Source organism: Sorex fumeus, unplaced genomic scaffold (genome assembly GCF_029834395.1).
Source record: "Sorex fumeus unplaced genomic scaffold, SorFum_2.1 ptg000009l, whole genome shotgun sequence".
NCBI lineage: Eukaryota > Metazoa > Chordata > Mammalia > Eulipotyphla > Soricidae > Sorex > Sorex fumeus.
Window position 1 is genome coordinate 35,185,758 of NW_026606066.1, and position 10,611 is coordinate 35,196,368.

Consider the following 10,611-nt stretch of genomic DNA (forward strand, 5'->3'; position numbering starts at 1 on the left):
TATCGATATAAATATTACAAATTGTTACAGATATTATGCCCACAAGGAAGTTAAGCATAACTCATCCTTAAGGATTGGATATTTTAATTTTGAAAATGCCAGTTGTTAGAGGATAGAGGTAAGGAATTGACTTACTTTTCTAATAGAGTGAATTAAGAAACATTGTTTATTTTACTTTAATTTGGAAGATATTTACATGATTCAAAGATTGAATATATTTAATATACAACTGTTTTCTTTTTTAAGTTTCCACTTCGTATTGATAACTAGATAGCCACCAGAAAGGAGTTTTAAGCAGAAAAATCTTGACACTCTCAAAATGCTACATAAAGATTCTATTTTAGGGTATTGTATACTAAAACTCTGAAGAGTGTATATTTCATTGCATTAAGTTGTTCCAAGTCCTACATGCAGTTAATATATTTTTCACTTCTTTTTATTCTCCTCCTCCCCCCTCCGCCTGCCCCGGCGAATCTCTCTTTGAAAAGATTATTTTTTTACAAGGTGAAATGAAAAAGTAAAGAACATGAAAGTGCTCAAAATATGCCTTTTTAAAGGGCTAGGACAAATTGTCCAAGGTTGGAAGCCTGCCTCAAGGTCTGGGGGAAGAGGGCAATTCAATAGACAAGAGACCATTATGACAATGATGTTTGAAAGGGATAATCTGCATGGAAGATGTGTGCTGAAAGTGGGTAAAGGACCAAACAAGATAGGCTGTCAGTATCTCAGTATCTATATTGCAAACCATAATGCCCAAAAGAGGGGAGAGAGAGAGAGAGAGAGAGAGAGAGAGAGAGAGAGAGAAAGAGAGAGAGAGAGAGAGAGAAAGAGAGAGAGAGAAAGAGAGAGAGAGAAGAAAGGTGTCTGCTTAGAGGAAGGCTGGGGGGTTGGGTGGCAGGAGGGATATGGGGGATATTGGTGGTAGGAAATGTACACTGGTGGAAGGGTGGAGATATGGAATATTGTATAACTAAAAACTTATCATGAAAGCTTTGTAACTGTATCTCATGGTGTTTTAATAAAAAATTAAAAAAACAAACTATGCTTTCTTATCATCTGCATATTTTATTTTTGTATATCATTTTGTCTCTTTCTTAAAGTAATATTACTCAGTGATAATATGTGATCCAGAGTTGAGGTCCTGAGGACCAAAGCTGTGGAGATAAAGATTGGGGGCCGAGAGCAGTTCTGCTACTAGAATGCCTGGCCAGGGGCCTCCCATTGAATACTTCATTCTGATTGAGTCACAGACTTTGTTCATAGCTTTGAGCTTGCAGTCATTACCCGGAAGAGCCAGTTAACTGGGTGCTCCAAACTGAGACTTCCATGTGACCTTCCTATCAGGTAGACAATACTCAGTAAGATGCTTGTTTCACCTCAGAGGAGGATTAATCATGAACACCATCCCCTCCCACACCTGAATCCTGTTTGGAAGCTGTAGCCTCAAACCCTATCTTTCATAATCTCATCCAGAAGGGTAAGAATCTGTGGCAAAGCCTTGGGTCATTTAATACAATTACAACGTGTCTGAGAGCAAGAAAAACAGAAGTTTTTACAAAAGATGAGCCGATCTGTAATTGGGTTGGTTTGGTCAAATTCCAACAAATAGAAACTAAGTCTTGATTTTCCCGTACTTTCAATATTCTCAACTAACAATCTACAGAGTTGCTGTTAGTGTGCAATAAAACTAGATTTAGTTTGTCTTCTCTCTCTATTTACTTAGGCAAATATTTTATGTGAGATCTTTTAAAAATACTATTAAAAAACTTGTGCTGGCTGCTAATATACTACTTTCTGAACATCTTAATCATTCTCCAATGCCATAGAAAGTTTCTTCTGGTGTGTGTGTGTGTGTGTGTGTGTGTGTGTGTGTGTGTGTGTGTGTGTAGGAAGAGAGAAGTCTATTTCATAGGCCAACAGGAAAAGCTTTGCTTTTGGTGAAACAATTTACTTCTTGAAATTAAAGGTGGAATCAACTAAGGGGCCCATTCATCTAAAATGATACATCTGCCTTTCCAACTAAGAGAAGATAGACCTTATTAGAGAGAGATGGTGAAAGGGCCCTCATGGAAGGATGGCAGGGCTTTCCCTTTCTAAAGAATGGATTAAAAAATGCAAGGTGAAATTTCACTTCTGGAAATCACCTTCATGAAGGCACAGAGTTTGGGTATGTTGTGGGGTGAGGAGAGATGAAGGACAGTAGAGTTAAGTAGAAGGTTGTGTGTTTTTGTTTCTGCAGGGCAATGTTTTATAAAGAATTTTAGAGCAAACTGATGTCTGTAATAGTTTGCCAAACGTCACAGAACTTTTAGAACACTTGACTTGCATGTGTGAGGTCCTGGGCTTAAGCCCTGGCTCTGCAATGAAGAACCACAAATTAAGTGACAATAAGCAGAAGTGTATTTTTTCAGTCTTGGAGATCTGAAGTCTTCAGCAAGGGCAAGGTTTTCTCTGAAGGGCCTAGGGAAGGATCTGTTCAGGCTGCATTTCTGACTTCTGGTGCTTTCTTGGCCTGTGCTAATACAGTCCCAGTCCTCACATGGTGTTCTCCTGCTTGACGTTTGTGTGCAAACATCCCCTTTGCATAAAGGTACTAATCATACTTGATTAGGGGCCCAAACTATGTCAGTAAGACTTTATTTTACTTAATTATATCTGTAACAACCTTATTTCCAAATAAACTCGCATTCCTAGGTAATAGGGGTTAGGACTCTAACATATGAATTTTCCATAACAACATTTCCAACACTATAAACAAGGATTTAACAATTGTCAAGAAAGAGCTAATCTTGTTGAGTCTCACTGCTGGGAACCTTCCTTCTTTGACTTGTGAAATAATTAATTTGGCCCAGGTCATATTGAAATAATAATAATGAAGCTAACTTGGACTGCATTAACTACAGATATTTTAGAAGATTAGTTATATTTTTAGAAAAAGCTAGTTTTTAAAAATCAGAATGTTCATCTTAGTTCATTGTACCTACCTATCTTTGTTGGACACAAAAATGCTTCCTAAATAATGATCCATTCTGATTTTCCTTCTAACTTGGTAATGGCCTTTAGAATAGTTCAGTAGAAGAAGCTAGGTATACAGTGACTCTGTAGTCAGTAAATATTTACTTGAACTCACTTTTTTGCAATGTTTTTATCCTTACAGAACTTCATTTCAAAGTATAGGCAAAATTAATCATTGTAGTTATTTGGTACAATGCAGAGAGCATTTGAGAATTAATTCTTCACAGAATTAGAAACTCAAAAGTAGATGCCACATCAAATAGGTTCCAAGTCTCTGATTCAATACAAATTTTAATAGGACCAAGTTATTTTTATTTTGAAAAATGAATTCTTCAAAGATTTCCCTTATGAACATTGTTATTGTTAATTAACAATAGAATGTGGCACACAATAGAAGAAAAGTAGAGGCCTGGCAGAAGTGTTCAGCTGTTACTTTTTTAAAGAAAAGAGAACCCAAGTAGGATACAAATAATGCTTTTCAGAAGCATAAAAGATTTAAAGTCTCACAATAAACCCAGAATTCCTTACTTTAACTCTCTGAGAATCTGGATATTCTCCAGATCACATAATACATGCAGTAAGAGCTCTATGTCTTAGATATTTGCCATATTTGAGGTTTTTTGACAAGGTATTCTGGCAAAAGAAAGGTAACCCTAATTACCAAAGTATCCTTGTTAATCTTTAAAGCATTGTTCTATTGGATTCCATGAGGTTTTTTTAATGGATAGATAGATCATTTGTTTACATCACCTGAGTTCTATGACTTGATGTATTTTACCAAACTTCTTACTTATCTTCCAAATGAGCCAAATAGGAAAGAACAATAACTGCATTATGGAAAATTTTTTCTTGTTTGCAAATTTCCTCTCTCTCCCCTTCCAAATGAAACCACTCTGTATTGATGACTTTCCATTTAGAAATGTGTACTGGGACTGAAGAGACAGAACAGCAGTCAAGGCACTTGCCTTCCATGCAACCCAACCAGGTGTCCTTCCCCAGCACCACAACTGAGACTCTATTTCCCTAAGCTTCCCTGGCTGTGGCCCCTCTTTTTTTGTTGTTATTTAAAGTGTACTGGGGCTGGAGAGATAGGACAATGTATAGAGGGTAGGATGCTTGCCTTGCACATGGCCGACCTGGGTTCAATCCCTTGCATTCCTTATAGTCGTCTGTCTGAGCCCAGCCAGGAGTAAGCCTTGGGAACAGCCAGGTGTTCCCCCACCACAGTATGTTTTAAAGCTTATTAAAACATTTCATTACGTGAAAGAAGATGAAATCTGATGAAGTCGCTGGCATTCTCTCTTGTAAGAATGGTATTAAACATAGGAACAGGGCCATGAATGGTAAAGCCTGGGTAGCAAGTGTGTGGTTTGGGCTAAATCTGGGTCCCAAGGTTTGGAGGATCTCAGGTGACCTGCTCCATTTGAGGTCCAAAGGCCAACTGCTTTAGACTCAGTTGAGGAGGGAAGGAGGGAAGTACACATGAGGAGGGAGGTACACATGTTTTTCCAAGGTATTTGCCCATGGTGTGTCCTTTTTATTTCAAGATGAGATCAATAAAACTCAGGTGAACTTGAATTATGGAGTATCACAATGAAAACCTTTGCAAGTTTCTGTGTAAGGAACTGTCAGTCTCAATGGTCTTACAGTTTTCAATCATAAGAAACAGTTTTAACTCTTGTTGCTCTCCTACCTAAGGAAGACCTGAGCTGCAGGTCAACCATTTGCCAAATGTGCTCATTTCTATTTGTTCATTAGGAGTCCAGCATTTCTAAAATCACCAAAACTTCACTATCTCTTCATTATGGGGATAAGCAAGCATATTTGCTTGAAGGATTCTACCTCCATGAAATTTTTTGCTTTTTATCTTATTTTACATTACTAACAGGGAGTATAAAGAGAAGGAATATATATCAAGGAAATAAACATAAGAAAGATTGCAGAAAGGTTGTAGAATGGTAAGGCATCTGCCTTGCATGCAGCAGACCTGGGTTCTATCCTTGGCATCTCGTATGGTCCTCCCCTTAGCACCACCAGGAGTGATCCCTGAGAACAGAGCAAAGAGTAAGCCCTGAGCAAATCGGACGTAACCCCCCCAAAGAAAGAAAAGAAAGAAAACATCAGCAATATTATCAGATTCTAACTTCTACTGAGTGTGTCTGCTATTTCAGTCAAGGAGCTAAATTCTGAACAGATATGGTTTTGGTTAGCCTTTGCAACAGTGTACGGAGATAGGTTTGACAGACTAAGTGTCATACTGTTCTTTAGTGGAAGAAAGGAACTTAAACACAAGACCTTCTGATTCTAGAGTATGTCTTTAACAACTTGGCTATTTTACTATCACCCTTTGCCTTTCTAGTTTAGTTTGGGATGGAAATAGAAATATAGGAGTATATGAATAGTTACAAATCAACAAAGTAGAAAATGATTAGAATGTGTGTACCTTATACCCATTGAATATAAATTGTTATTAGTCAGATTTTTAGTGTGATTCCTTACAGCCATGATTCATGGAACATAATTTACTAATGTTGCTAAATCTAGCCAGGAGAATGTAGCTTTTGATGAGCAGAAGTGTGTGTGTGTGTGTGTGTGTGTGTGTGTGTGTGTGTGTGAGAGAGAGAGAGAGAGAGAGAGAGAGAGAGAAGGAAAAGAAAGATTTTAGGCTGGTTTCTGTCCTAAGACTTAGGACAGAACATTTAGACATAGTTTCCTTTCTTTCTTTTTCTTTCTTTTTAAGAAAGAAAAGTTCCTTTCCGAGGACTCCTCGAGGCACTCATCTAAGTGACTCAGTACTATAGTGTAAAAGGATGTAGTACTGCTTGAACCCTGCTATGAATATGTGCTCAGGAGTACTAGGGCCACATCTGGTGATATTCCCAGCCCCTCTGCCCCTGGGCCCCGTGGTGCTGGGGAACATAATCAGACTCAGATGCCTGCACAGCTTGTGCCTTAACACCTTGACTATCTCTCAGGCCCTCAGGGTCAGTTTTCTTTCTTTTTTCCTTTTGTGTTATTTTGTTTGGGGTCACACTTAGTGATGTTCAGGGTTAATTCCTCCCTCTAAGCCTCCTGAATTGGAACCCAGGTGGGCCATGTGCAAGACAAGTGCACTAAACATTGTACTTATCATCTGCTCAGGTCAATTTTCTTTCAGTGCATTTCTAGGCTGAGATTCATAGGATGTTGGTCAAGAATGGGCTGGTTCATTGGTATCTGAAATCTAGTGTTAGGTTTGGGGCTTATGTTTCGCCTAAAATCTTCCCCAACCGATTGACTATTCTGAAGTTTGATACTTCTAAGTACCCTAAAATTGAGACACTAGTTGGCACCAAACTCAGTCAATAAATTCTGACCCAATTTGGCTGTAAGAACAGAAACTAATTCATAAACTAAATGCTGAACAATATAGTATTAATTTGCCACTATATCAGAAGTGCAGAAAAATAACTTGAGTCCCTGAGACCATCTGGACCTTTGTAGTTCCTCAAAGAAAAGTAATATTCATATATGCTTTTAAAAAGTGTACTTCCCTGAAAAAAATGACAAAAATATGTACTTTATACAAAAAATATATGAAGAAAAATAGAAATAATATCTGCAATTTCTAGAGATGAACACTGCAAGAAGTCAATTGTGACTTTAGTCTTGCAAAAGAGAGATTAAAGAGATGTATGTGCATGTCTGATTTCATAACAAAATATTAATATTTTTACTATATAAGTGGACCCTTAATATATAAGTACTGAGGTACTTATTTTTTTTTCTTTTTTTGTAGGAGTACTGCTATTTATTCAGCCACTGATTAGCTGATTGAACTGTGCATGAACCCCACCTTACTTTTTTTTTCTTTTTCCATTTTTTATAATTTTATTTATTGAATCACCGTGAGAGCAGTTACAAAGCTTTTGGGTCTAAGTCTCAGTCATACAATGAAACACCCGTACCTTCACCAGTGCCCATTCTCCACCACCAAAAATCCCAGTATACCCCCATCCCACACCCTCCCCCTGCCTGTGGGGCAGATGATTTCTACATTACTCTCTCTCTACTTTGATCACATTCACTATTTCGACACCAGATCCACCATTATTTAAGATTTTACCCCAACACTCGGATCTGCTGAAAAGGCAAGAATAGACAATTTGTGTTCTATTGCTGGTTATGATAACATATGATGTCATGTGGCTGCAGTAGGGCCATGTGGTTTTGAAATTCTGAAATTTTAACACTTAAATCTGGAGGGATTTCTGCCAAAAGCCACTGGGTTTAGAGATCTGCTCCTGAGTCTCTGGGATCATGGCCATTGAGCAGCTTGATGAGGAGCCAAAGAGGGCGTTCGTGGGCGATGACTTGGGGTCTCATTGGGGTGGGGAAGACAGGCCCGGCTCCACCTCCCCCCATCCCGTGAGACCCAACAAGTTTCGTCACTGCGGGCCCAAGCCTGACTGTCCAATGGCCTCTGGAGGATGACAGCCACCAAGTCGCCAAGAGGGAGCAGGCGGAGGGACAACACCCTTTCCTCCCTGGGGTGGCCCTGCGACAGTAACGTACTGTGGAGTCCGGGTGCATTTCTGCCAAACGCCACTGGGTTTTGAGATTTGTTTCTGAGTCTCTGGGATCATGGCCATTAAGCAGCTTGATCAGGAGCCAGAGAGGCCATTCGTGGGCGATGACTTGGGGTCTCACTGGGGTGGGGAGGACAAGCCCGGCTTCACCCTCATCCCGTGAGGCCCTGTGTGTCTCGTCACTGGGGGCCCAAATGTGACTATCCAGTGGCCTCAGACGGATGGCAACCACTGGGCCGCCAGGGGGAGTAGACCAAGGCACGAAACCTATTCCCACCTGGTTGGCCCAGCACCGGTAGCCTACTGCAGAGACCAGACGCATTTCTACCTAAAGCCACTGGGTTCTGAGATTCGTTTCTGAGTCTCTGGGATCATTTTCATTAAGCAGTTCAATCAGGAACCAAAGAGGCCTTGCCTCCAATTATATAGCTGAGCCGGAGGTGGTTTGTGGGTGTGTTTCCCACATACCTAACTTTTGGCTGTTTACTTTCTTGGTAAACTTTGCCCCAAGTTTTTGGGGTCTGGCCAAAGGCACAGCAGCAATTTTGGGGTATCTGGAAGTCTGAAGGCACCATGAGGCTGCTGATGCACTCACCTCACAGGTACAGATTGACCTGCTCGCGGCACCATACCCCCCAAATACTAAGGTACTTAAAAGCTAACATTTAATTAGATTCTGTAAGCTAGTTTTCCAAGATAAATTTTAATGAATAATTATAGTGTTATCCTCATGACATATATAACTTTTAATAAAATTAATGGCTTTAAGTCCAGTATTGTTATAATTTTAATTTGATGGCAGCAATTCAACATTATTGAAAGAATCTGAATGTGTTCATTTCAGGGGGGTATGGCTTGCTCTTTAGATGTTTGTGCCCACAAGTATTAAAAAGGTATTCTTTCCTTTTTCTCTTCTTTTTTTTTCTTTAAAATAAACACAATGGAGTACTATGTAGCTGTTAGAAAAGATGAAGTCATGAAATTTACATATAAGTGGTACTACATGGAAAGTATCATGTTAAGCAAAATGACTCAGAAAGAGAGGGATAGACATAGAAAGATTGCATTCATCTGGGGAACATAAAGTGACAAAATAGGAGACTAACACCCAAGAATGGCCGAGATTAGTACCAGGAATTTTGCTCCATGGCTTGGAGGCCAGCCACACATGCTAGGGGAAAAGGCAGCTCAGATAGAGAAGGGAGCACCAAAAAAAGGGTGTTGGGAGGATCCTCCTACGATGGGAGAAGCATGCTGAAAGTAGACTATAGACCAAACATGATTGCCACTCATTGCCTCTTTTGCAAACCACAACACCCAATAGGAGAGAGAGAACAAAAGAGAATGCCCTGCCACAGAGGCAGGGTGGGATGGGGGGATGGGTGGTAGGAGGGATACTGGGATCTGTGGTGGTGGGAAATGGGCACTGGTGGAGGGATGGGTATTTGATCATTGTATAATTGAAACCCAAGCACAAAAATTTGTAAGTCTACAACTGTACATCATGGTGTCTCACTAATAAAAATAAAAATAAATAAATAAAAATAAATAAAATAAGGGGTTTCCCAGTAGTGGGTGCAAGGGGCAGCCAAGAACCATTCTTAACGTTGTTCAAGGGGCCATGAGGTGCCTGAGATCAAACTCAGGGTTTACCACTTAAACTATGTATGTAGCCCTCATTCCTGTTTTTTCTCTCTAATTATTAGAGGAAGGGGGTTAGGCCACACCATGCAGTGCTAAATACCTATCCTGAGTGTCTCTGCTCAGGAGTGACCCTGGCAGTGCTTGGAGGACCATATGTGGACAGGGATTAAAATCACGGTCACAGGAAGTCAAGGTAAATATGTAAATCCTGGGTGATCTCTCCTCCACACCTACCCCACTTTCTTTTTTCCCCAAATGAGAAACACATTTTCTTTCTCTTTTTACAATCACAGAATATACACTTGTTTTCATACAAAAAATGATTTGTGTAATAAATAAGATCTGCTGATAAGATTGCTTACTTCTGGGAGAACAAACATGAGAATAATGTTAGAGCTAGGTGTTCTCACAAGACTCCGAAAAGAGGTATTTCTCATGCTTGACCTACAAAGGAACTCCCAACAGTATAACAGCCATACTTAAAGCTTCTGACATTTTGCAATGTTGTAATTGATGAGTACTTTTATACTTTGGTTTTCTTGTATGTGTAAATAATCCTTAAAAAGTAGGAGCTAGATGAATAAAGGAGAATGTGACTGAGATCCACGAAACTCCAGCCACCAGCCGCTCAGCCTCTGTTCTACTTATTAATTCTCTTCTGTGTTTTTAAGATAGTCAATTAATAAATTTGAACCATTATGTTTGAAGGAAATGTTCTGTTGATCACCATGCAATCTTGTCTCTTCTGTATCAATCTCAAAATAGCAGAGACTAATGACAGGAAAGGAATGTCTCTGTTACCTGTCCATAGGGAAATTATTTGGTGACCCAGTGAATAGTCTGGGCAAGGTAGTCCATATTACTGAAGATCTGTCATAGTCATGGTTGTCCTTTCTATGTAGATGATGAACTCCTTGGTCTGTCTTTAGCTGCTAAGGGTTTATGTGATGAAATAAAATATGCCCACCTGGTCAAGGATGAGATTTTAATTATAGGAAGAACCCTAATTTTTGACACTAGAGATCATTTGCATTGCATGCTAATGAGCAGTAGGCCTTGTCTTTTACTTTTTGCAATAATTATTTGTGCAGATCTGGGTTAGCGAGAAGGCCAAGGTAGTTTGGGTCCTATTGAGCAAAGGGTTTGAATGCATAGGACAGATCAAGATCTTCAACTGTGACTCCACCCTTTTGGTTTGCTTCATTAGCATCTTTGCAGACCACAGTGAATACGCCCACACACTTCCCATATAAGACCATGTTCTTGGCATAAGAATGGCAGAGACAAATATTGACACCTGTTCCATGAGGTGGCACATAGCCCAAGCATTCCTTATTGCCATCACCTCTGGCAAAACCTTGGTCGGCCATGTAAAATACCACAA